General features: G+C 48.8%; 1 protein-coding gene and 1 non-coding gene across 3 annotated transcripts in view; both read right to left on the reverse strand.

The window, feature by feature from the left end:
* The window catches only part of LOC144126124 (high affinity cAMP-specific and IBMX-insensitive 3',5'-cyclic phosphodiesterase 8B-like), a 239,330-nt gene that overhangs the window by 51,636 nt on the left and 163,237 nt on the right, over positions 1–24,457 (reverse strand). The window lies entirely within an intron of this gene.
* On the reverse strand, positions 20,092–20,163 carry TRNAS-ACU (transfer RNA serine (anticodon ACU)). Its single transcript has one exon. It is a non-coding gene; the product is annotated as a tRNA-Ser (tRNA).

The raw sequence follows: 24,457 nt of genomic DNA on the forward strand, positions 1-24,457 counted from the left end.
GAACGTGGCTGGTCATAACTGAGTCTTGCACCAAACAAGAGCAGAAAAGTGCTGTTAAAAAGGCGCGGTGCACTGAAGGCGACACCAATATAGTAGCAGACCTGATGAACAAGCAATCATTCGTGCAACTCGCAACAGTTGAGAACAATACGAATTGAAAAGATCTGTCATACCAAGCCGATGCAACCTACACTTCTCAGTGATAATGACATGCACTTGATGAGTTTTTGAGGGTGTAAATGTAAAAGTACTGGAATATATTTAATTCCAATAAGAAAGGGTGTCAGGCAGGCAGACACGATCTCGCCAATGGTATTCACCGCCTGTATACAGGAGGTATTCAGAGGCCTGGATTGGGAACTGTTGGGGATAAGAGTTAATGGAAAATACCTCAGTAATTTTTGTAATATAGTGGCTCTAACATGTAAAGCATATCATAGAACGGCTTAGATATCACTGCGGTTTATGCGGATAAGAAACTTTTGTGTTTTCTAAGTTCCTGTTTAGGTGGATTTGGCTCATTTTGAAAAACGAACAAACAACAACAAAAAAACTCCTCACTTGCACGGGGCAAGCCAATTTTTGTTGTCGAAGCAGGCACACGCGTCCCGCAGACTAGACATAATACGAACCACTTAGGTTGCACAACATCGTGCGAAACGGCATCCTCTGAAGAAGGCCTCCGACCACAGCCGGCGCTAGCTGAATGATGCGCAGCCGAGATAGCGTATTACGCAAGCCCTGCTTCCCAGCAGACGGCTGAATAACGACGCCGTATTGGCGAACGGGATGGCCCGTTTGCAATGCAAGCTGTTTCATCTGGCCCGCGAGCGGCCTCTCTTCTGCGGCCACCATTCGGCCTCGGCGACAGGAACTAAAGATCAAAGGAAGGGACCACGCGGGGCCAAACAAGCGAAGCGAACGCTGACACCGGACGGGGTGGCCGTGAAAGGAGGGACGCATGCCGGCTGCATTAAGAAGAGCAAGAGGGTGGACAACAGCACCACTTGCGGCATCAAGAAACAGGGGGGCGTCTGGAGTACCACCGACTTGCATTCGTTCCCACGAGAGGTTGCCATAGCAACCGGCGCTTAATTCGCCGGCGAATCCGCAGCAACCGCCTTTCATATTTCTCTGAGCGCGTGTGCGTGCCGCAAGGTTCGGAAGCCTACAGCAGAATCTGCACGCGCTATAGGAGCCGAGAGGAGCTGGCGCAATCATCGCCGTGCCTGGCGTCCGGGACGACGACACGCTGGGAAAGCTTTTAGCGGGATCAGTGCAATCTCGGCAGCAGTAAGCCTACTCGGCCCGGGGTTGCCCACGAAGGAGAGCACGAGCGCGGATCAGCAGAGGGAAATCGTTAAAAGCTGCGCTGCTATATACGTGGAAAAAAGAAGGGGCCACAGTCTTTAAGGGGAGGGGTAATACTTTTGCAACTAGTACTCGTACAGAGCGGCAACTTTTTTTGCAGACCTGAACAAAGCACAGCGACGATGCGTCTTGCGCTGCAGCGTGCGAATGTGTAATGTTGCAGTGTTGTATAATATATTGTGCGTGTTCGCATGAATTTTTTATGTGGGCGCCGGCCCGTACGTTCGCATCTGTGAATCGCGTAACCTCGGGGATTTTTGGAACAAGCTCTTCGCGCATGACCGTCCTAAGCGATGAAGGCATATTTACTGCGTTACAGCGATATTAAGTCCACCAAGATTCTAAGTACGGATTTTCTGGCAATTTTGTGTGCAAAAAAGTATACGAAGTTTCGAATTTAAATAATCTTCCATTAACGATCCCTCCTCTGGTACTACAAACCTTTTTAATGTTCACAACTTGGTTGATTGAGCGTGAGCGTTGGACTATTGCTGCGCATGCGCACTAGATGCCTGAAATCCGCCAATCAGAACGCTGCTGGCACAGCCCCAGTGGAAATATGGCTTCGCTCAAGAAGACAAGTGTGAAAAGGTCTACAGGTTGGGCAGAGAGGAGGACGGAAAGGGTCCTTAAGTTTGTGTTAATACGGTTGTGTGTTGATATGATGGCTGAAGTATATACCGGGTGTCCCCGTTAAAGCTAACCAAGCTTTTAAAAGAGTGTTCTAGCCCCGTGAAACCAACTGAGGAGTGTTGAGAGTCACTTGGCCCTGTCTGCAGTACTTTTTTTGTTCTTAAAAGTTAATTATATATGTCATATATACTAATTACAAACTTTTTAATTATTGGCTTCAGGAACAAAGTGTCAATTCACAAGTTGTTGATCGTTTTGAAAAAAAGCTGTTCCGATATATTTGCACACGAAGGTACAGTTTATATATATATAATTACCAGCCGTTGCGTGAGCACTGGGAGAGATATGCGCCAGCAGGTGGTCACATCGTGCCTTTCTCTTAAAGGGGCTGTGAAGGGGGCTTTAATAAAGTTGCGGCATGCCTGGGATATTGAAGCATGCCGCTTCACGAATAGTGTCCAGCAAGGATTTTTTAAATGCGCGTTGTAGAAGCTGAGCTATCTGTAGTTAAAATTTGAATTTCAGCGTCTTCGCGCCTTTCCCTCTCCTCTTGTCACTTTTTGCACGCAGGAAGGTAGGCGCTCCTTCGCCGACCCCCCTCTGGGAGCGGAGCTTCCCGACCCGCCGGAGCTAAGCGGTTTATTGGCCGCGGCCGCGGTTGCTGCCTGACGTCTGAAAGAATCTAACCAATGGCCACCTCTGACCCTGTCTACGCAGATGCGGGGGACGGAGGAGGGAGCGAGCATGAAAAAGTCGCCGGAAAGGGCTCGCCAACTTTGACGCGTGATTGTGGGTCGTCTGCTGCGTGTAGAAGAGTATTATTTGGCTCTGGTTTTCATGGCAACGCAGTGCAGTGATTGAGTGAGTTAATGTGTACTCCTCGGAAGGCGTTTCAGAGCCCCTTTAAGGGCGATAAATATAGCTGCGTAAATGCTGCCTTGGTACAAACAATGCAATCAGCAGTCTTTTGACACTTTATTTACCCTTTATTCCTAAAGTCAATAATTAGCTATACTTAGTCATTACGAACTACTTATCTTCGGACACAAAAGTACTGCAGGCAATATTTTTTCAGCTGAAATTCGAGCATAAACAGGTTTTTAACAGGAAGTTCTATATATTGAGCTCTTCCGTTTTTTTTTCAGCGAAATTCAGTTTACTCTTAGCGCTCATTTTTATGCGGAACACTATATTTTTGGTCATTATACTCATAAACAGTGTGGAAATAGAAGGCGCAATTAATTAACTGTTTATCAAATGCGTTATTTTTTCGAAGGTTCAAAGCGTGAACACTTAAAAGAATTCGTTCAAAACGTGTGAACAAGAAGCCTCGGGGAACAACTCCTAAATGCACTCTCCATTAGCGCCAGTCTGGGCAACTATAGGGAACCGTGGCTTCGGCTCAGAGAGAAGGGGGCGCTCTGGCGCCTACGACGGCCACCACATTCGCATCTCCGGCCATTGCGAAGTTCGCTCTGGTGTGCACAGGCTCGCGCGGCCCCGACAACTCGCGCCCCGACAGAAGCCGTGCGTCCCGCTCCCCCTACCTCGAGAAACGCGGTGGTGCCCGCAAGCTGGGCCGCACACACCAGCCGTTCGATATAGGTATCGCGGGACTTCACCGAGTGGACAACGTCTTGTTCAGAACGCCGGAGGCTGGGACCCTGGTTGGGACTGCGGGCGCTCCGTACGGGGCGGAAGGGGACCGCCATACTCAGGGTGGAGAGAGACAACAGGTGGAGTCTGCTTTAGATTAACATGCTTATGCATACAGATGACATGAAATGTAAGACGGTGCTTACTGTCTTGTACTGAGAAAAGCGAATAGTGGATTGCAGCGTAGTGGCCTCTATGCGTACAGACTGGCAGCACGACTGCATCTGGCCGGTGGTGTGGTTATCGGAAGACTCACTGTACGCTGATGTCGAAAAGTGGTAGCCTTGTGAGCCGCCGCGGTGGCTCACTGGTTATGGTGCTCGGCTGCTGACCCGAAAGACGCGGCTTGGATCCCGGCCGCGGCGGTCGAATTTCGATGGAGGCGAAATTACGGAAGCCCGTGTACTGTGCGATGTCAGTGCACGTTAAAGAATCCCAGGTGGTAGAAATTTCCGCAGCCCTTCACTACGGTGTCCCTCATAGCCTGAGTCGCTTTGGGATGTTAAAACCCCATAAACCATACCAAACCAAACCAGTAGTAGCCTTGTTATAATCGACGTCATACTTAATACAGACCTTCTGCAAGCTCTAAACAGTCTGCGAAGAGTCTCAGAAAGAATGACGACATTTACAATATGTTTTTCACTACGAATGCGAACACACTGATGAAATCAGCTTAAAGTACAAAAACATCGCAATACGAACGGCTTGCACACCTTTAGCGAATTTTCTTGCGCTCTGCTCTCAAACATGCAGTGGAATCAGGTCGTTAGTTTCTGTGGTATATTAAACCACGGTGCGCATTCTTAAATTAATTAAACGCCGTATCATGTGAAATGAATCGTGGCTAAGCATGGAACGCTGGTGCCCCATTTCCTTGTTAACATGACTCGTTTTCTTTCTTTTTATTTCAAGCAGCTCGCTTCTACAGGCGCCATCGTTATAATTGTTCGATGACAGTAACCAATGATATTAGCAGCCAAGTCTACTCGAGACAGCCGCGCTGGCAGCCATTTTATAAATTCACTTTAGTGTCGAGACTACCTTCGCGGTTACCTCCCTCAAAAAGAGCGAGCTACACTCTAGAAAGAGAGGAGTAAAAATAAAGTAAGTTGTCCTCTAACGCACTCGATCCCTTTTATAAGAGAAACTACGCTTGAGGACAGAGTACTCCCTTCTTGCTCCCATATGGGCGTACTCGTGTTTAGAGCTGCATGAGCCGGGCGCTCGCATTCGTGCGCGATATCCTTTTCTCTCAACATTTTATCCACGCGAGCTTCAGCCTCGGCCCGCTCGCTTCGCCTACAGTGCGCACAACTGGCGCCGAACGCACAAAAGGCATAAAAGAGCGGCCAGGCCAAATCGGGGCGGGGTTACGACGTGCTCGGTCGAGAGCTCTTGCAAGAAACGAGGCAGGTAACGAAATAAAGTGGCCCACGCTTGCAAACCCTCCGGGGTTAGAGCGCTTGTTTGTCCTTGTTTTCCTTGGGCGCACTTCTTTTGATTTGTTTCTTGAGCCCAGGCGCAAGCAGTTCCGCGGATGCTGCTTTTCGAGGCACCCACTTCAAGGAGAACCCACTCAGCGGCATGTTTTCTTTACCGGGTATTACTTTGTAAACAGAGGGATCCCCGAAGTGTGCTGTCATCACGTTGGCAGTTTGTTTCTTTCGTGCGCTGCGAAACCAAGTTAAAAGGGGCTTGAGGCAGGTGCACAAGGGCACGTGTCACAAGCGACAAAGGACAAGGGACCTATAGAAGTAAAATAAAGTGCGTGAAGCTAGCAACGAAATCGCCACGCAAGAAAAAAGCGAAATCAGCTGAAAACTGCGACTTAGCGGGAGCAAAAAAGCCAAAGAGCGAAGAGAATCTGGTTGTGCGAAACCTTCCCTATCTCGGGCTTGATAAAGATGGGCGGCCGCACCTGTCTAGATGTCAGCGATGCTGTCTCTGAAATCCCTGCAGGTTCACAGCCAAGCTGCTGTGTCTGTGCTTGGGGCGTGATGCTTTTTCTCACGCAAAGGGTTGGCCCCCTCGCTTCTTGAATGACTTAGTGTTGCTGATTCTTTAGGTTCGCAACATGAAGTGGGTCTCCCAACTGGCATGCCTAGCGCACGGGTTTTGTACATCACCCGTTTGACTCAGCGTTGCTTTGCATGACGGACGTGACGGATGTGTTATAAGCGTTGCTACTTGCAGACACTCTCTTTCAGCTTTTGGTTGGACTTTAGGAACCAAGTAATGCTTAACGCGACCTAACCACCATTTGAAAGAGAAGTTAGAGGAGCGCTACAACTGTCCGACAGATGACTGTGAGCGTGGTTGGTGATTCCTGGACAAATTGGATAGTATTTGTAACTTTGGGCACATTTTCCCCCTGCTGTATACTTGAGACACCTTTAGGAGCCACTTTTCGAAATTCGAGCTATGCTAGGGTTGATGACATTGAGTTTAAGACGCTGGCCAAAGTTGTCCCGTTGGTCATGACCCCTCCCAAACGCTGAGAATAATGTTGAAGCCATGGTTTTACCGTCTGTTGTGATGTATGAAGTCATTGACGTATTTGTTTGTTGTAGCGGTAAAATCCATGTCGAAAGCTTATCGCTTCAGAGAAGCTCTGAAACTCCAGCTCATTGCAGGTTCAGGGCCGACAGCTTAGTTCTTTGCAAAAGCCAGTGTTTATTATAAAGCAAGGCCAACGACGGTATGAAAGAGTGCGCTTATATTCTAAACGCGGAGATCACATTTCGCTTGCTCAAACTGAACGGCGAGCAGAATACACAGATTTGCGCCTCCAACCTACACTACAATGAGCTCTTGAACGTAGGGCATGCTTACTCAGAGTCGCCCTGTGCCAGTAATGTCAAACAAAGCTACATTACATTTCAAGTATAAAATGCTTGTAACTCTTCTTATCGGCAAGTTAAGGCGAACATCGTCCGAATCTGAAGCCGAACATAAAAGAGCTTGACGAGGGACAACTTTCGAAATATTCCGAACTTTCTTTCCAAGGTATACAGCAGAAAAAATTCCTCAGCCTTGAGTGGCATTTTAACCGGCGGCACCACAGACAGACGAGCTCCGATTCCTGCTGCCTTCGACCACTTGGCCATCGTCGGCCATGGCAGCGTTTCGCGTTGTGGTTTGGATATCGTCTTTATCACTTTTCATATGTTCGTTCTGCATTGCGAAATCAAATTTGGTTTCGAGTAAAGAAAAGGCGTAGTAAATGTACACATCCTCAGTTGACACGTCAACCGCGCTGTAAGAAAAGGGACGAGGGAGGGACTATACAAAAAGGGAGACAGGTAGAGGCATGAGCCACGAATCTTCGTAGAGGCAATTGGGTTTTAGAAAAATGAAAGTGCAACGACTGTCTCACTTCTCAGAGTACAACCTCAAACATGGGGAAAGAGAAGAGAGGAAGGTGGGAGTGAAATAGGTAAGTGAGAAAGAGGTGCCACAGTGGAGGGTCCCGGATTAATATGGACCACCTGGGGGTTCTTAAGCGTGCACTGATATCGCACAACACACTGGCGTATTTCGCAGTTCGGCACCATCGAAACATGGACGCCACGGCCGGGAATCGATTCCACGTGCTGGGGTTTAGCACCGGAGCGCCCTAACCACTCAGGCAGCGACGCAAGTGACGCTCAAAGGGTAGCGAGCGTTACGGCGAGAGGGATCTTATGAATGCAGCGTTGAACGTGCTCCCTTCTACGAACGGTGAAAAGGCTGAAAGCAGCGGCTCTTACAGCTACCCGCGCGACCAGTGCCGGTACCGTGCCGAAGAAGAGGCGCTGGCGCCGTGATGCGCCGTACAGAACGTTGGGGCCTTCGCACCTGCCGGACGGCGCCGTCGGCCGCCACGTCGACGCAAATTTCCGTTGGGGCATGGGCGATGCCAGCCTGTTGGAGCTTGGGCAAGAGGCAGGGGGGGGGGGGGGGGGGATAGATGTGGTAGCGGTCGTGCTGTCGACTTCCGCGTTTTCGGTTTCCGCTGGTCACGTGCGCCGCCACAGACCAAAAGCAGCGGAGGCTGCCGACTGAGAGAGCTGCCGCTCGCTTTGAAAAGCTACGAAAAAAAAAAAAAGTGGCTGATCATGCAGGCTCGAAAACTCGAGTGCGGCTACCGCTATCTGTGAACCATCTTAGAGTGCGCTACGACTTTTGTGCAATGCATTTAATGCCTACGTCTGCTCTCAACGAGGAGGCAGACTAAAACTTTTTTTCTCAACACAGACGCGTGCGAACTTTTCAGCGCATGTGCCCGCTGATTTCTACAGGAGCCACAGTGGATGTGCAGCCACCACATCAGTGACACACACACACACACACACACACACACACACACACACACACACACACACACACACACACACACACACACACACACACACACACACACACACACACACACACACACACACACACGCACACACACACACACACACACACGCACACACACACGCACGCGCACGCACACGCACACGCACACACACACGCACGCGCACGCACACGCACACACACACACGCACACACACACACACACACACACACACACACACGCGCGCGCGCGCGCGCGCGCGCACGCACACGCACATTGTTTTTTTACGGCTCCACAATGAGGGGGAGGGGGGCGGCTTCGATCGGTCGGTTTTAAGCTCGAAATATGTGCAAGCGCTGCCCGTTCTCGCTTATTCTATTTCGTAAAATCTTGCAGCTTTCAGCCAGTCTCGCGGGATTACGCCCGAACACCCACCATTGCACTTTGCCTCTAATACCAAGCATTGCTGTCCCAGGTGTAACCCCCGCTTCACTAAAGGTGAAAGTAAAGGTTGCAGATCAGAGCACTGGGAAGCACCGATGACGAATCGGTAAAAGTGTGACTGCTGCCGGGTTGCCTATGGCATTCTTCTAGCACTTTTTTGTATTGTACTATCCTGAAATCCTACGAAGAATGTTTAAACAAACAAAAGAAATAGTCGCTCTCACTCATAACTTCATGTTCGAGTTCAGTCTACATGTAAGCTGTTTTGGAATAAAATTTACGCTCAGTCTCGTTTATTTATTTATTTATTTATTTATTTATTTATTTATTCAAATACCCTTAAGGCCCTCTTGGAAGAGGGTATTACATAGGGGGGGCACACGAAACACAGTAATACGCAAACACCAATATTGGTAGTGGATTAAAGTTCGAATGAAGATAAGAATAAAGTGTGAAAATTGAAACACTGGGGGTTCAAGGATAGCACAAAAAGAGAAAAAACTGCAATACAATGTCGAACAAGATGCAAAGGTATTAAAATAGTGCTGAAAAAAAAAAGCTAACACCAAAAACGCACAGAGACGTCAAATTCAGATATGAGTCCACAGCATTTGATGAAATTGATCGGTGTTAACTTCAGTGGCAATATCTGATGGTAGGTTATTCCAGTCAACTATGGTTTTGGGGATGAATGATTGTGCGTAATGGGCCGAGTGGCATGCTGGGCGTTTGACTTTGCAGGAGTGATCACGGCGAGGAAAAATGACATGGGGTGACTGAAAGAAGTCGTCGCGCAAACGATCATGATGATAAAGTTTGTGAAAGAGAGATAGGCGGGCGTGTTTCCGTCGTAGTGATAGCGTTGTCAGCAAAAATCTTATTTCACCGTAGAACCTAACGATGTGCAGAATAACGCGATATCTCAGACCTCCTCCTTCGCAACTTTTTTTTTTACGTGTAAATTGCAAAACTAAAAAGCGCTTGGCTCGCGCTACAGCAGAGAGCGATCTCATGCGAGCTCCCACTGAGCCAAAGGCGCCCACTTCTGCGGCTCCCTCGCGGGAGAGATGCCTCGTTGGCGGCGCCTTCCGCGATTGGCCGAGAAATGGCCGGCCAGACTCGTTTCGCGGACCATCGCGCTCCACTTGGCGGGATGCGGGCGCGGCCGGACACAAGCTGGCGCTGTCGCGGCGAAGAGGGGTCAACGCTAGATTGACCCCGCTCTCGGGACACGGGATTAGACGCGCGCCACTCCGCCCGTTCCGCTGTTCGTGATCGTCGTTCGCTCAGCCACGGAGCAAACGCTGAGGATAGCCGGCCGTGTCACGCGCTGCTCACGCTACACAACGCGCAAACAACGAACCGATCGGTGGAGAGCGGAGAAGCGATCGTTTGTTTCACATCGAGTCGCGTGTTTGTGGAGTGCTTTGTCGCTGTCGTGCATAAGCGTGCGAGCGGATAGAAACAAACGGCACTGTGTCCGCTCTCTTTCGTTGTCTTGTTTGCGCCATAACAGCCTTAGCGTCCACAACGATAAGAATGATTCTTTACATTGAACGAGAGTAAGGTGTGGGTGTTCTTCTGCTTACAACCTCTGCCCGCATTCAGTTCCTGAACGTGAGAAGCTTTCTCATTTTGTCCGCACCCTGTACGGTCGAATGCAGATATTCTTAAGCTCGTATTGTAAATTATTCGGCGGCCACTGTCAAGTCACAAAAAGCGGCTTTCCAATGACCAACAAGAGCAAAGTTTACGTGCAGCCTTTCGGAACCGAAAAACGATAGGTGATGGAAAAACTTGAAGTGAGAGTAAGGACAATGCGGCGAGCAATGAAAACGGTAACGACGTCTGTTAAGTTGGCGTACGGGAAAATAGTAGCATGGATTAGAGAGCATACACGAGTTGAAATTATTTAGCTGAAATTAAGGGAAACAAGTGGACGGTGTATGCAACCCGTTGTGCTCGCAACGGTTAACTACAGTGACCTTTCTGCAATGCCCTAGTGAGCCCCACGGGAAAGGCGGTAGAGACTCAAGTAAAATGACGAGGTAGAGAAGTTTGCTGGCATAAATAAGGTGCACGCTGGAGTGGAGTAATTAGTGATCTCCCTGGTCCTGCCGTAGGCTTGACCTGACACTTACGACTTACGAACAATAGGCAAATTTAATTGACCTCGCAGTGATGCAAAATACTGGAACACGTCATTCATAAACACATATCATGCATTTTCTGGAATCAAATAATTTGCTGTCTAGCATACAACATGGCTTCAGGCGTGGGTTTAGCACGGTAACGCAATCAGCTGAATTCACTCGTGATATTTCACTTAGCCTTGATGCTGCTGCAAACAGGTTGATGCCGTTTTTGTAGATTTCTCGAAAGCATATGGTACCGTATTACGTTCTAAACTTCTTCCTAAACTTAATCCCCGTTTAGTCAACTGGACTTCAAGCTTTCTCCCATTTCGCTCCCAATTCGTCGCTTACAGTTCGGCTGACTCTGCTGCTGTAGATGTGACGTCAGGAGTGCCCCAAGACTTCGTCCTTGGGCCGCTACTCTATTTAGTATGCATAAATGATTTGCCACTTAGCAGTTCTTTAAGCATTCGTCCCTACGCTGATGACTGCGTTTTACGTGATTAACTGTTCTAATGATCATTATCGCCTCCATGACTCATTTGCTAGATTATGCGATTGGTGCAACACCTGGCAAACGAAAATTAATTTTTATAAAATAATCGTGCTGTCTTTTTGTAACAAACATTCCCCCTCCCTTTTTAGTTACTTTTTCATTCTTACAATGGCTGTGCCATTGGTAAGGTTTTTGAGTATAAGTATCTTGGTGCCATTTTTACTCATAACATGTCATGGTCTAATCACATTCATTACATACCAAATCGAAGCAATTTTTATTCTTACTGAATTGTACAATAAAGCCTTCTGGTCATTCCAAGCACATAGTGCTTGTTAGTAGACTAGGCAGCACGCGAAACATTTTTCGAGAGGAATAAGGAGGAATATAATACCATAAAAGTAATACAATTTCAAAGAAAATCTTTAGCACAGAAGGAAAGAACACTGAATAATTCCCACTCAGCAAATGAAAACAAAAATAAAAACGTGACCTTGTGATGTCTCACAACCTGCCTACCGGGTTGTGAGCAGCCTTGTTTCTACACAGCAACCTAAATAGAGAATCGAAGCCAAAAATCAGAACAAAAAAGTGATATGTGCAAATTTCGGCACCGTCACAGTAAAGCCGATACCTGCTGCTGCAGCTAACAGTCCAATATGGCGGTTGACGGACCGAAAATTCAAATCCACTCTTAAGTTGAATGCAGCGTCTCCACAGTTTCCAAGGCAGGTGTGCCTTAAACAGCACCGTTCATTTGTTGCCCAACTTATGCCCTCAGTTTTTATTCCCACAGAAGTGCCCGAAACAAGGCATGTCTTACTGTATAATTTCAAAGTACATGATCATAGGAATGGCATCGTACAGGCCTTATAATCATATGATAAGATTGAACAATGTGCGATAAATTTGAAAATCACATAGGAGCTTGTGCGCCGGCGTGGCAACGTTAATCAGTGCTGCGCCCGGAGAGTTTGCAGCCGTGCAAGCGGGGAAGACGGATGGTTTGGTGCCTGTAGTCCGACGGAAGTGGTGCGTTGTATAAGAACGCAAAACTAGCGTAAATCGTCGAAAGCACCCTGGCTTGGCAGTGTGTCCCGTTTGAGGCATACCTGCTCCAGGCCTGTTACGCACAGTTAACAACGCGTTGCAACACTTTAGATCTGTGGGAGGTAATTACGTCAGCTTACAGCAGGTCTAACGGCGTGCGTGCATATATGTCCTCATTTTCCAGAACTAATGAATGAATAGCCGGCCAAACCATGTGCGATTATAGTGAGATCGATATTACGGGACGTGACGCAGCTGCATTATACCAAGAGACGACGACGTGTCGCAGCATTTCACGACGCGCACTCAAGAGGGTTTGACATGTCTAGCTCGTCAAGACTTGACAGAAAGTTGACGAAGAATAATTTGTCCATTGCTGAACAGAGCGTATAAGTAAACAGAAATAAATAACTAAAAAGTTCCGTTTTGCCCAAACATTACCTACCAATACTATAAACATTGGCTCATGCGATTTGAAGATGCGAGTCTCTAGTCACTCTGCAAGACCGAACGTCTTGGATGCAGTCCGACAATAGTAACTGCCGGCAGCAAGAGAGCAACCGGAAAGCAGTCGCAGTTCGTCTCGCCCTCTTTGTTGTGCCCGCGAAACCCTGCGACGTGCTTTTCAAAGGTGCATTTCACCGCAGCACCTACGTAGCTTTCCTGCAGCAAATGACGATCTATACAGCAGATACATCATTCCCGCGCGACACCGACAGGAACAAAAGCGCTTTGTTCTGTTCGAGGCAGGCGGCGATTTGCCGCCGCCTCATCTTTGCGGAGTACGGCCAATGTGAAATTTTTATGCGGTGTGAGTGAGGTGTTATACACCAACCGACCAAGCATCGACCGCGAGTCGATGCGCTTAATCGAGAGAAATGGCGCTGGCATCTCCTCGGTGTGCGCCGGGAGAAAATGGCACACGCTGAGACGCAGACCGCGCGCTATGATCGAAGCCCATCGCGCGTCTCCAGCGCTCGGATGTCTTCGTTTCGTATGCCACGCTGTAGTCTAAATGCCAAATGTCTCTTCTCGTCGGTGGCGTGCATCCTGTTTTATTCGGCGTTTTTCGGAATTGGCGTCACCTTTCGCGCGTGGTACAGATGCGCAAGTTAAATACAGCGGCAGGTCAACGATGACTGCGCTCGTTGCACGAAATACGAACGAGACCACACCGCTCTCGCAGCTACATAAATAAAAAGTATTGAATCTGTATCAAAAGCTAAGAACCAGCTTGTTGGAACGTTGGAGAGAAGTCTTGAGAAAAGCGACAGATGGCGCCAACATCTCAACAAAATATTTTTAATACGAAAATTAAGAGCGACATAGGCGGCTGATAGGTGAGGTTATGAGCGTTTTGCAGGCTCTTCCATGAGTGAGCATCCGCATCCGATCGAATCTCAATGAATTCCGGCTTAGAGCCACTAGTAAGAAGGTGGCATCATTGACTTTCCTTCGATCTCGCGTGTATTGTGCCTTTCATATCTGCATAGCGCATAGTTTAGCTTTGGCTATGCTCTGGATAGGGACAGCTATGCTGATGGGTGGCACGCCGTGCAGGAAGGAGCAAGCACAGCAGCAATTGGCGCTTGTTAAGGCACCATGCAGGCACTGTATGCGTCCATGAATTCATGAGGAAGCTGATATGGCTTCAAACGCCTAGAGGTAAGCACAGTACCCGTCATGCAGCAGGCAAAGTCAACCGTATACACTTTGGCTGCCATCCATCTGCAATACTTTTTTTTAAAGAAGAGAAGTGATCTACCGATGTCGTATTGGCCAGTCTAGCGCCGTGATTCATCGTCCAGAGCCATGCATAAAAGTGACGCAATCGTAACCAAACGCAACGTACGTGTCTCGTGTAACCGTTAGGAGCACTTGCAGTTGTTTAGGCGAGTAGTGGAGTAAGGGACAGCCTACGGTCTGCCGGTCGGCAGAGCGAGGGTGCATATACATATGCTCGCGCACTGTGCATACACACCGGCTGTAACCTTGCACTCGTTGGAACAAGCAATCGGCGTAATCAACGTACAAGGTACACACACAGCGCAGGCGTGCATACACGTACATACATGGAGGCCCGCACAGTCGAGAGCTCTTCAGCGCTACAGCTTCGGCGTTGTCGTTCGCTTATCGGGGCGCGCACCTCGCTGCTCCGCGGCTGGGCACGAGTCGTCCAGATAACTGCCTCGCTGGAGCAGGACCAGTCGCTCGCGCGGAGATGCGGATGGCGAAAGGAGGAGAGAGGCAGAAACGTCCCCACTTTCGCCCTCATCTGTGGGAGGAGGGAGACGCGACAGCGATAGCTGCAGAGCGGCCACCCGCTCTAGGAGAGGTACCTGTACAACGCCCTGGTGGGAGAAGCCTAGCTGAGTCCATTAGCATTCAGGGTGCTTTATCGAGAGCGTCCTCTTCCCGGGCCCGTCTGAATACCTACGTGCCTACCGTTTGGCCAGCAGGTGAACCAGGGATCTACTGCTTTTAGTTTCTATTTTTGGCAGTCGTGAGTCGAACATTGTCGCGAAACCGATCAGCGAAGTTCACGCCGGATTCGACACCTAAACCGAAGGAGAAAGGCGAATTTCCGTCCAAAGTGCGCTGAAGAAAAAGAAAAAAAAAAGTTGCCACCAAGCAGGACTCGAACACAGGCAGTTGAGGGAGGGCCGTGTGGTTAACTAACGCGTTATAGAGTTCCGTGTTCTGCGCGTTCCATGGTCGTTCTGAGCGTCCGTGTTCCCAGTAGACGATTGATGAATTCGGGTGATTCGAGAGCTGGGAAGTGTCTCCAGAATCTGGAATGCGATGCGGATGGAACGACGGAGCATTGAGGTACTCGACTAATCCGCAACGGTAGTGTTGTGCGGCCGCATAACACGAGTGACGCGTTTGACGAATAGCGCGAAGAAACAAAGGCGGCAAACCTCGCCCCAAACAGCTGGCCGAGACTCATTAAAATCGATACAAGGACCCGAGACTAAAAGAGATACGAGAAGCTCATAATAGTTACCATCAGCAATCAAATTAGTGCCTGAGATCGACGTAGCCTGAGCACCACGCGGTGATGCTCGCAACCAATCTCTCGGAAAAAAAATGGCAGCTGCACGAACGAACATCGGCGCCGCCCTGAACTGTCCTTGCGGCAGCCTATAGCTGTCTTCATCTCGTTACGACAAGACACAAAAGCAACTGACAAAATGGGAAGCAAGTTCCCTCACAAGTGTTACAGAGTTGAAAAAGGGAGCCCGCGCGAGGGCCAAACGTCAAAGCTGTCGCAGAGCAGCTTGTCCCCCATCCGACTTCGGCACCCGTCAACGCTAATTTGCGCTAATTACGCGCGCCATCGACGTCCGCCGCCACTGGAGGGAAGGAATGCAGTGACGGCAGAAGGCTTCCCCGACGGCCAAACCGCCAGCAATGCAGTCGGGACGGGGGACGTCGCGGCTTCTCTAATGCGTAGTGTCAGCGTGCGTCAAGGCAAATGCGAATCGGCTCCTGACGGTTGTCTAGAATTGTGAGCCTATTACAGGCACACATTTGGCATTACGTAAAATACCCCAAAGCCGCCACGGACGACCCATTTTGTGCCTGTGGGTGGAGCCACTTCGGAGAAGCGGCGACATCAAACAGCCTCTGCTCGGTTTAATTCTTTTCCCGCTTCAGACTGAATAGTATACGGTCAATTCGCTCTCGCCCTGCCATATGCAAGCCGTCCGGTTAGCTCAGTTGGTAGAGCGACTGCCCCAGTGCAGCGGTCGTTTCAGGTTCGAACCCAGGACCAGGACGAATTTTTCTTTAACTAGGAAGCTTCTGTGGAAGCTGTGTAGCTTTCCTTTGTACCTGTATGGCTGCGCTCGGGTGAATGTCAGTGTGTAATTTGCTCTCTTGTTACAAATTTACTCCAACTTGGGAGATTCTCGTAAACATTTGACCAATAGTATGCACCGCCGTTGGTCGAACTCAGTATCAACAGGCGATTGTGATTTCTTGTGGGCGATCATTTAGGCACCGCACTGGCAGCGCAAGCTAGGGACTGCGCGCAGTTGTGCGTTATTTGCATTCAGTTTTGAAAAGGAAGTCAATACTACATGCCAACATATTCCTCACACAAATGATACGTCGGCGGTGACGTAGTACGGTTGACTCTGCATCACCTTGCAATACATGACAACATTCAGTATCAACCTCTGATGCGATAGCTTGGAATGAAATGCAACCATCGATGTCTTTAATACCCTGCAATGTTCAGATTATAAACCCTTAAATTATTGATAATCTTCTTATTTTACAAAAGGAAGCAATTCACGCGATCACGAGTCTGCCATTTCAGTCTATACAGAAACGTTTTTTTACTACTGAAGCTGCTTCCTCTTACGGACATTTACAAAGCTGCCGCGTTACGGAGCCTTGATCACTGTGCAGAAAAAAAAACAATGCATTATGTAGTTCAGCTAACTTAAAATTTAACTCGGACAACCCGATATTTAGAAACGTGGGGAATTCCCCTACCACGCAGAAATTATGGACTTCAAACGGTGCGTCATATCCCATCTTTATACCAAAAACAAATATATGTAGTAGGCTCATATTTTTTTCTTTACTTTGATGTATCTACTTTGAATTTGTATCGTTGCACCTTGTATCCAATTGAAGAGGCATATCCGCTTATATTTTATATAGACATGCTACCTTCTACAATCTTGCAAACCAGAGTATTATGCAGTGCTGTTTCTTTCTATAATATATAATATTTTTATATATTTATAATTTATATAATATTTTGCTTTTTGTCTTCATCCAAATTCACTCTGTTGTTTGCTTTATAAGAGCATTCATCACTGCTCGTATTTCTGTACCACAGTTCGGCCCTTGTATCCCAACAAACAATATATTGCTTGCTAACTTGCTACCGTGTAATAAAGGATCGCGTACCTTTTCGAGCCCACTGAAAGGCGTTTGGTCCATGGTCGTTAGCATCCTTGATGTTGGAATAAAGATTCCATTTCATTTGACTCGCAACCTCGGTACGACTAGGAAAGCAGTTTAGTCGATGCTGAATGAAAAAGCACGCGAGTGTCACATGTCACTCTCTTCAGGGCTAATGAACAGTCGCAGGACACATAGCGAACCCTATAGATACAACTCAGGAAAAATTTACTGTGACTGAATGAATTTGTGGGACTTAACTGCGGACAACGGACAACCTGGATAGTGTTGGATTGACTCATCGTCGTATAGCAGTTTGAGGCGTGCAAACTGCCCCTTTAAATGTAGCATCGCTTCGCATGACCATGAGTGCGTGTAATCATGTGCATGACGTAATCATTGCGGGCTATCTTCGCTCCGTTTCTCGCCCTACGTTGTACATTTGGCTGCCTACGCGCCATTCCCCTCCTCTAATTGCTTTCAACGAGTGATTCAGTGCAGGACACTAATCCCTTCTACAACAACAAAAAAATATGAAATCAATATTTTTTTTTGCTTTTCGCGCTCATCGCTGTTTACCTCGGTCGTGCGTTGGTGGGGCGCACATAACATGCACACGACAGCTAAAGTTTTGCGGCACTGTTTCCAGGCCTAAAATGCTCGTCGCCGCGCTGTCTTCTCAAAGAAAAAAATTCGCAGTACCACAGAATCAGCTGAGTTAACCGAAACGCGGATTGCATTGATTGTGTGGCTCTGCGCATTCCCGCTGTACCTGAGTTTCTCACACCAAGTCTTGTTTGGCGCTTGGACACTCAATCTTGTGAGCCAGCGACCAAGATTGGAGCAAACACCCGATGAGTATCTGAGTAGTATTCATGGCTAGGTAAGCTGGTCAATGATATGGTTTGACTTACGTCGCTAATTGGGCAGACACGCTTGAGATGCAGACTAGGTTCCCGTGCTTCGACCTAACCTGAGCCGTAGCTGAGCTGAAAATGCTAGAAGTGCGGCCAGAACTGCGCCTGAAGCCTAGCTGTGTTCAAGAATCATGTTTCTCCGCAAGCGCCGCTCCAGTGACTGCTACACCTAAGCGCGCACTGCTGGCCAAAGTTTGCCGCGCAGGACAGGTACCGGCGGAGTGCGCGGCACAAGACAAAGCGCGCGTCGGGGACAGCAGGCGCGCCTGGCACGAATGGCGCGGCCCCGGGATAAGCCCCGCCGTAATAGGAAGCCGCAGCCACCGCCATAATCAGCGGGAGCGCGGAATTGAAGGCGCGGTCTCTGCCGCCGCAGCCATATCCAGACGGGAATCGTGTAGTCCCCATCCTCCTCTGTGCGGCATTGTTTCTCCCGCACGACACTGCATAATGCGAAGGGCCCGTCTTCTTCCCGGTGCAACTATCGATCGCCTGTTGCGTGCCGCTGCACATGCGGCAGAGATTTAGCGACGCTTGTCCCGCTTGGTTGAAGTCTATACCGACATAGAAGGACGCATTTGTATCACTGTAGTCGTCATCGTCGCCGGTTCGCTGCCCGATGCGAAGCCGCGAGTAGTCCAGACTTGACGCCGACTCTCAGAGTAAACCCCTGACCGAGGTACGTGCGTAACTCAGGTTAGTTCATTATGCAGGGCGTCACTGGTTTCGGTAACGTTTAATAAAATCAATTTCTTTATTCGAAGTTTTCGGTGTTGAAACTTACCGATACTAGAGCCGACCTTCATTTTAGCAATAAAGTGGCTCCTCCTCTTTTTATTTTATTTGGAAAAACAAATTGGCATTGAACACAGTTTGAGCGCTTTCGTGCAAGCGGCACTGCTGAAGCGTCGTAGTCGTGACGAGCATCCCCTAAGTTCGCTATAGTTATCTATAAAGTGTGACGGAAACCTATATGTGGAAACGAGCTTACATAGCGCATAATTTTTTATTATAATCATCCTTCATTATGCAGTAGCTCGTTGCTTTATTAACTCAGTGAAGTAGCCGCGAGTTGCCCTGTAGTAGGCCCTTATTATGCCTGATAAAAACAAGAAAAGAAGCTTGCGGCGTGAATATGGCACGCCGCAAACTTGTCGTAGTTAGGCAACGAAATTGAAGCCAGACCTTGGCCTCGGTCTAGACCTCTAAATGAATGGTGGCATCTTTAATTTGTTACGTATCGAAATACATTCTTTTCAACTCGAGATCGGAGCCACTGTTCAAAATCGAGCGACTCAACCAGACCTCGCATGCGACCAGCGCCACGCGACTGAAAGCGGTCGCTGCCGAAGCCGACGGAGAGATCAAACTCTCAGCAGGGGCACGTGATAGAGCCGCGCGGCATCCTATGTGGGCGGTAGGAGCAGCAGCATAGAAGATTAACGGTAGACGAGACACGGATACAATAAAGACTGAATCTGGCGGCAGCGTAGCGGGCGAGCGCAGGAAATGAGCGGAGGACGGTGCAAGTCCATCGACGCGAGCTTGGCCAAAGGGCGAAAGAAGGAAATAAGACGGAAAGCGGAGACAATCGACCATGACCAAAATGTAGCTAGGAGGCACAGAAGAAATGTCTGCCGAAAGGAACTCCAGCCAAACAAATAACCGCGAGCAGGAAATGCTATATTGAGTCTTGTATAGGCCCGCGTATTGGAAGTTCTTAACAGAGCGCGGATCTTTTGTGCATAACCGATGTTTCAGTCTGCATGAGCTGTATGAGTCGCCTATTCAGGATCGAATTATATAATAATAATAATAATAATAATAATAATAATAATAATAATAATAATAATAATAATAATAATAATAATAATAATAATAATAATAATAATAATAATAATAATAATAATAATAATAATTGGTTTTGGGGAAAAGGAAATTGCGCAGTATCTGTCTCATATATCGTTGGACACCTGAACCGCGCCGTAAGGGAAGGGATAAAGGAGGGAGTGAAAGAAAGGAAGAATGAGGTGCCGTAGTGGAGGGCTCCGGAATAATTTCGACCACCTGGGGATCTTTAACGTGCACTGACATCGCACAGCACACGGGTGCCTTAGCGTTTTTCCTCCATAAAAACGCAGCCGCCGCGGTCGGGTTCGAACCCGGGAACTCCGGATCAGTAGTCGAGCGCTCTAACCACTGAGCCACCGCGGCGGGTATCGAATTCTACGCCGTTACGAGATTTGCGCTACTTTGCGACCTTCTCAGAGGTCTCATGTGCTGACGAGTTTACTCCTAGTGAAAGCACCAGCCCTCGCGTAATAAACATAGAAGTGTGGGGTCACAGCTCCGTTACTCGAGTTTCAATTTGCTTTCGCGTGGTTACGTTACGTCGTTTTTATGCATTTAATGCGAAGACAGCACGACATTATGCAGCTTGTTACTCTCGTTAGCTTGTCTTTTTGAAGCTTTAGTATTCGGACATTTTGGTAGCAATCTATGGTAGGCTTCTGTGCGCTCACTTTCCTGCACATCTACATGTTTTTCTGAAGGCACCGCCTTAATTCATAACGATTTTTCTTTTTTACACGCGACGGGGAATTCTTATCTTTTTCATGAGTGTTGGAGTCATAAACGCTTCTAGTCCGCGACACACACACACACACACACACACACACACACACACACACACACACACACACACACACACACACACACACACACACACACACACACACACACACACACACACACACACACACACACGCACACACACACACGCACGCGCACGCGCACACACACACACACACACACACACGCACACGCACGCGCACACACACACACACACGCACACACACACACACACACACACACACACACACACACACACACACACACACACACACACACACACACACACACACACACACACACACACACACACACACACACACACACACACACACACACACACACACACACACGCACACACACACCGAGCTACGCAGACCCCAGCGCAAACCCTCCCGTTAGCTCTACTCCCAATTTACGGCTCACGTGATCCAGCTAGACCAAGTTCGCGCTGGGATTGACGACAGCCGCGAATGTAAAGGACGCATCTCGCAGGCAGATTGTGAGAGAAGAGTCGCCTGGTTTTCAGTGTTAAATAGAAAAGTGGACGCCTGCTTGCTTCCTTACATCTACACAGTACGAGGGTGTAGCGTATGGCGAGGACAATCCTCGTACCGAAATGCTAACGAAGAAGTCAGAACACGGTTTTGTTGTTTATTGTTGCAAATGGAAGCCGACAGTGATGGTCAAAAGCACGCAGCCTCTATTTCCCTGTTACCCGTGTGGCCGGTGCGGCATATACATTGAACTGCGCAAAAGAACAACCTGTTGCGAACTAGGCCTTTTCATATAGGCAAGCGTGCGCTGGAACGACACAGCGCGCTCTCAAAGAATGCACTCAGTCTTGCCATGCACATTTCCCAAAACAGGGGTGTCGGACGGACTCACAAAATGCAGACGGTGCACCACGCAGGGCGCAGCTGTCCGCAAATATTTACCTGCGTTTGCGCTTCGCGAAGGACGCTCAGACGACGGCGACGACATATTGATTGCGCCCCGATACGGCCCAGGTGCGCTGCTGCCCGACAGGTCCATGCGGCATTAGAAGCACTTGCCTTCTGCAGTTTAGCTTCAGCTTCTTCCGCTTCTGCGCTCTTTAAGTGTGCACCTAGTGCTCGTTCTATAACTGTGCTTTACACGAGTCGAGTGCCACTCTTATTTCGAAATGCAATACGGGACACGAACAAAATCAAACAGGGCGAGCGAAGTGCGAGCCCGACGCGAAGAAGACGGAAACCAAGGAGCACCGCGGTTTAATTAGACTCGAAAGGCCTTTACGAGGCGCGGGTGCTGGTGGCAGCAGCCCGGAGAGAGAGGGGCACTCGTGCGCCGGGCTAGCGCCCCCGGTCCGCGGGTGCTTTCAATGCGGATCCGTTAGGTTCGTCTTGTCGGAATCCCCCAAGAGGACCCGAGTGCGAGAAGGAGTAAAAGGGACGAGAGCGCTGCGGCTTCGAGGGGGAAAAAAAGAAGAGTTTGGGAACTTCCAACCGGTTCTGTCGCTGGCTGAAGCACCCTGTTGTGGAGCACAGGGAATGGACGCCGGCTCCCAAGATTGCTGGCAGCCTGCTGTATGATGAAAAGACGTCCAGAAGGATATATAATCTCCGGCGTACACATCGGAGTGGCACTTGGGCATCGGAGGAAATGAGTTCGTAGTATTTACTCCCGAAGCACGATTGTCAGGCGCGTGCTGAATTTGTGCGATGAGGGCTCCCCTGTCGAAAATTCTTTTTTTCGTCCGCGTTGAAATATTTGGAATTCAGTGCCGCTAGTGTAGAGTGGTCACGTGCTTTATCGGGATGAATGTATGGTAACGCTCAGTACGACCAGCAACAAGCAAGATGTGTGGTCGAGGCTTCCTCCACGAAGCAGTGTGGGACCATAGTATGGGTGGTGAAGATTTGTGCGTCTGGATTCTAATCGAAATGGTTGAGCTCTGTGCAGTGGGTACGCGGCGCATTCAACTTTCTCCATTTGGGCTGTGTTAACACAATATGTTCGAAGATGATGGCAGCTTTTAATGCTATGAGTTAAACCGAAACCAAAGGCTGTGTTTTACCCGAACATGGAAGATGCTTTGAGCATAAATCGAGATACTTTTAATTAAATTAAAGAACGACACAAGGAAAGTTTTCAACTTTAACACAAACAGTGCTATAACAAGGTTTCAGACAACACTGCAAAAAACTTCTATCTCATAATTTAAACTCAAAATTTGCTATCAAAAATGCTGAAACCTCGTAACTTTTCTCCTGCTAAGCGCTTCTATTTTGAACCAAAATTGCGTCATCCACACGTTAACTTTGATGGCACGACAGGGCATCTCAATACCTGACTACGTGCCGAGAAAAAGTTTTCCGGCAAGGAACGGTTCTGGAATAATAATTTTCTAAAAATGCCCAGCTTAAGGCGATTTCTTACTTTGGAGCGCGATGTCTAGAGAAAAAAAATCACATTTTCTTCAAAGGAAGGCCTCTACGCTTCATGGGACTTGTCTTTACTGATATGAGTTTTTTCAGCCATATTTAAAATGTCAGGAATTTGTCGCGTCTCCTTTCGCGTGGAGTGACCCTGACGCGAGACGCAACGTGACTGCGATTTCCTAGGTTCTGCGAATTACTTCATGTATACAGATATCGTAGTAGAGAGATATCACCATGTGGCAGCGGTCGTAAGCTTCCTATGTGGATCTGGGCTGTGGCAGTTGTCACCTTGTCAGGAAGTCTAATAGCCACACTTCCCTTTCGCGAATCCTTATGTTTATATTTCAGTCTATCCTCATCTTGCTTACTCACCGCATCCTCGCGGCCACTTGTGTGACTCGCACTTGTTGAAAGACCGACGCTTCTTGCTCAGGATATTCTGGATGGCGTTGTGAAGTTTACTCAAAAGCGCCACGAACACCGGAAGCGCAGAAAACTCGCCCTCTTGCGACGCCGCGTGCTGTCGTCCCGCGGCGCATCGCGAAGTGCGCGTAGCCGTAAGAGCCTGGCGCATATTTCATGCCCTTCTCGGCCGCGAATGCACTGGGCAAGGAGGGGAGCAGCTGTTTATGAACGCGAGTGAGCTCGCAGTCTCCGCAGTTGGTGAAACGCCCGTGTTCTGTGCAGCGCTTATTGATCCGCCCGAGTCAGTTAGGTGGCGCTGTTGACGCGTGTCCCGCGAAACGACGCTCTTGGGCTTTTACGACGCGCGAGCTACTTCTCTCTTACACTGGTCGCGGACTGCTCGCGCGCATCTCAAGCCAAACAGGCGTCTGAAGAGTCGAGTAGCGAGCCGTTGCAAGTACGATGGAGCAGCCACGAAGCTTGTCAAGCAGAAGGGGAGTCGTTTGACTTGAAATCTGATTAGCAAGTCGGACGATTCCTCTGAGGATTCATAAACGCTGGACCGGGCGTGCTCGGCGAACCCTGCGCCCCCCCCCCCCCCCCCCCGGGAGTTGCGAGAACAGTGCAACCGTCCCGAAGTCATGCTCGGCATTCTACGCGCACGTTTTTACAGGCTTAAACTTAATTGGTGCCAACTACGCGGTGCAACTGTTCTCGTGCTGTTGCTCACTCCGTTGTTTTTCTTCGTAACGGCGACGTCGGCAGGGGTGACTCCCGCGGGCGTTTCTCTGTACACGCATCATTTTTTTTTTAATTGTTACTGCGACAGTGTGCATGCTGGCATAAAATATTCTTTGACGTGCTTCGATTGTTGCGAACACAAAGACTGTTGCTGATTGTATGTGGTGCGTCTTATGCTCTTTTTGAGCACGGTACTATGTGAATGGGAATTTTCCCCGCCGCCTTCCGCTTTAACTTCCAGGGTAGAAAAAAGCCCACGGCGGGGTAACATTCGCCATTTACGTTTGTCACAAAATTGGGCGCATCTT

The sequence above is a fragment of the Amblyomma americanum genome, chromosome 3, assembly GCF_052857255.1.
Source record: "Amblyomma americanum isolate KBUSLIRL-KWMA chromosome 3, ASM5285725v1, whole genome shotgun sequence".
In the NCBI taxonomy this organism is placed as follows: Eukaryota; Metazoa; Arthropoda; class Arachnida; order Ixodida; family Ixodidae; genus Amblyomma; species Amblyomma americanum.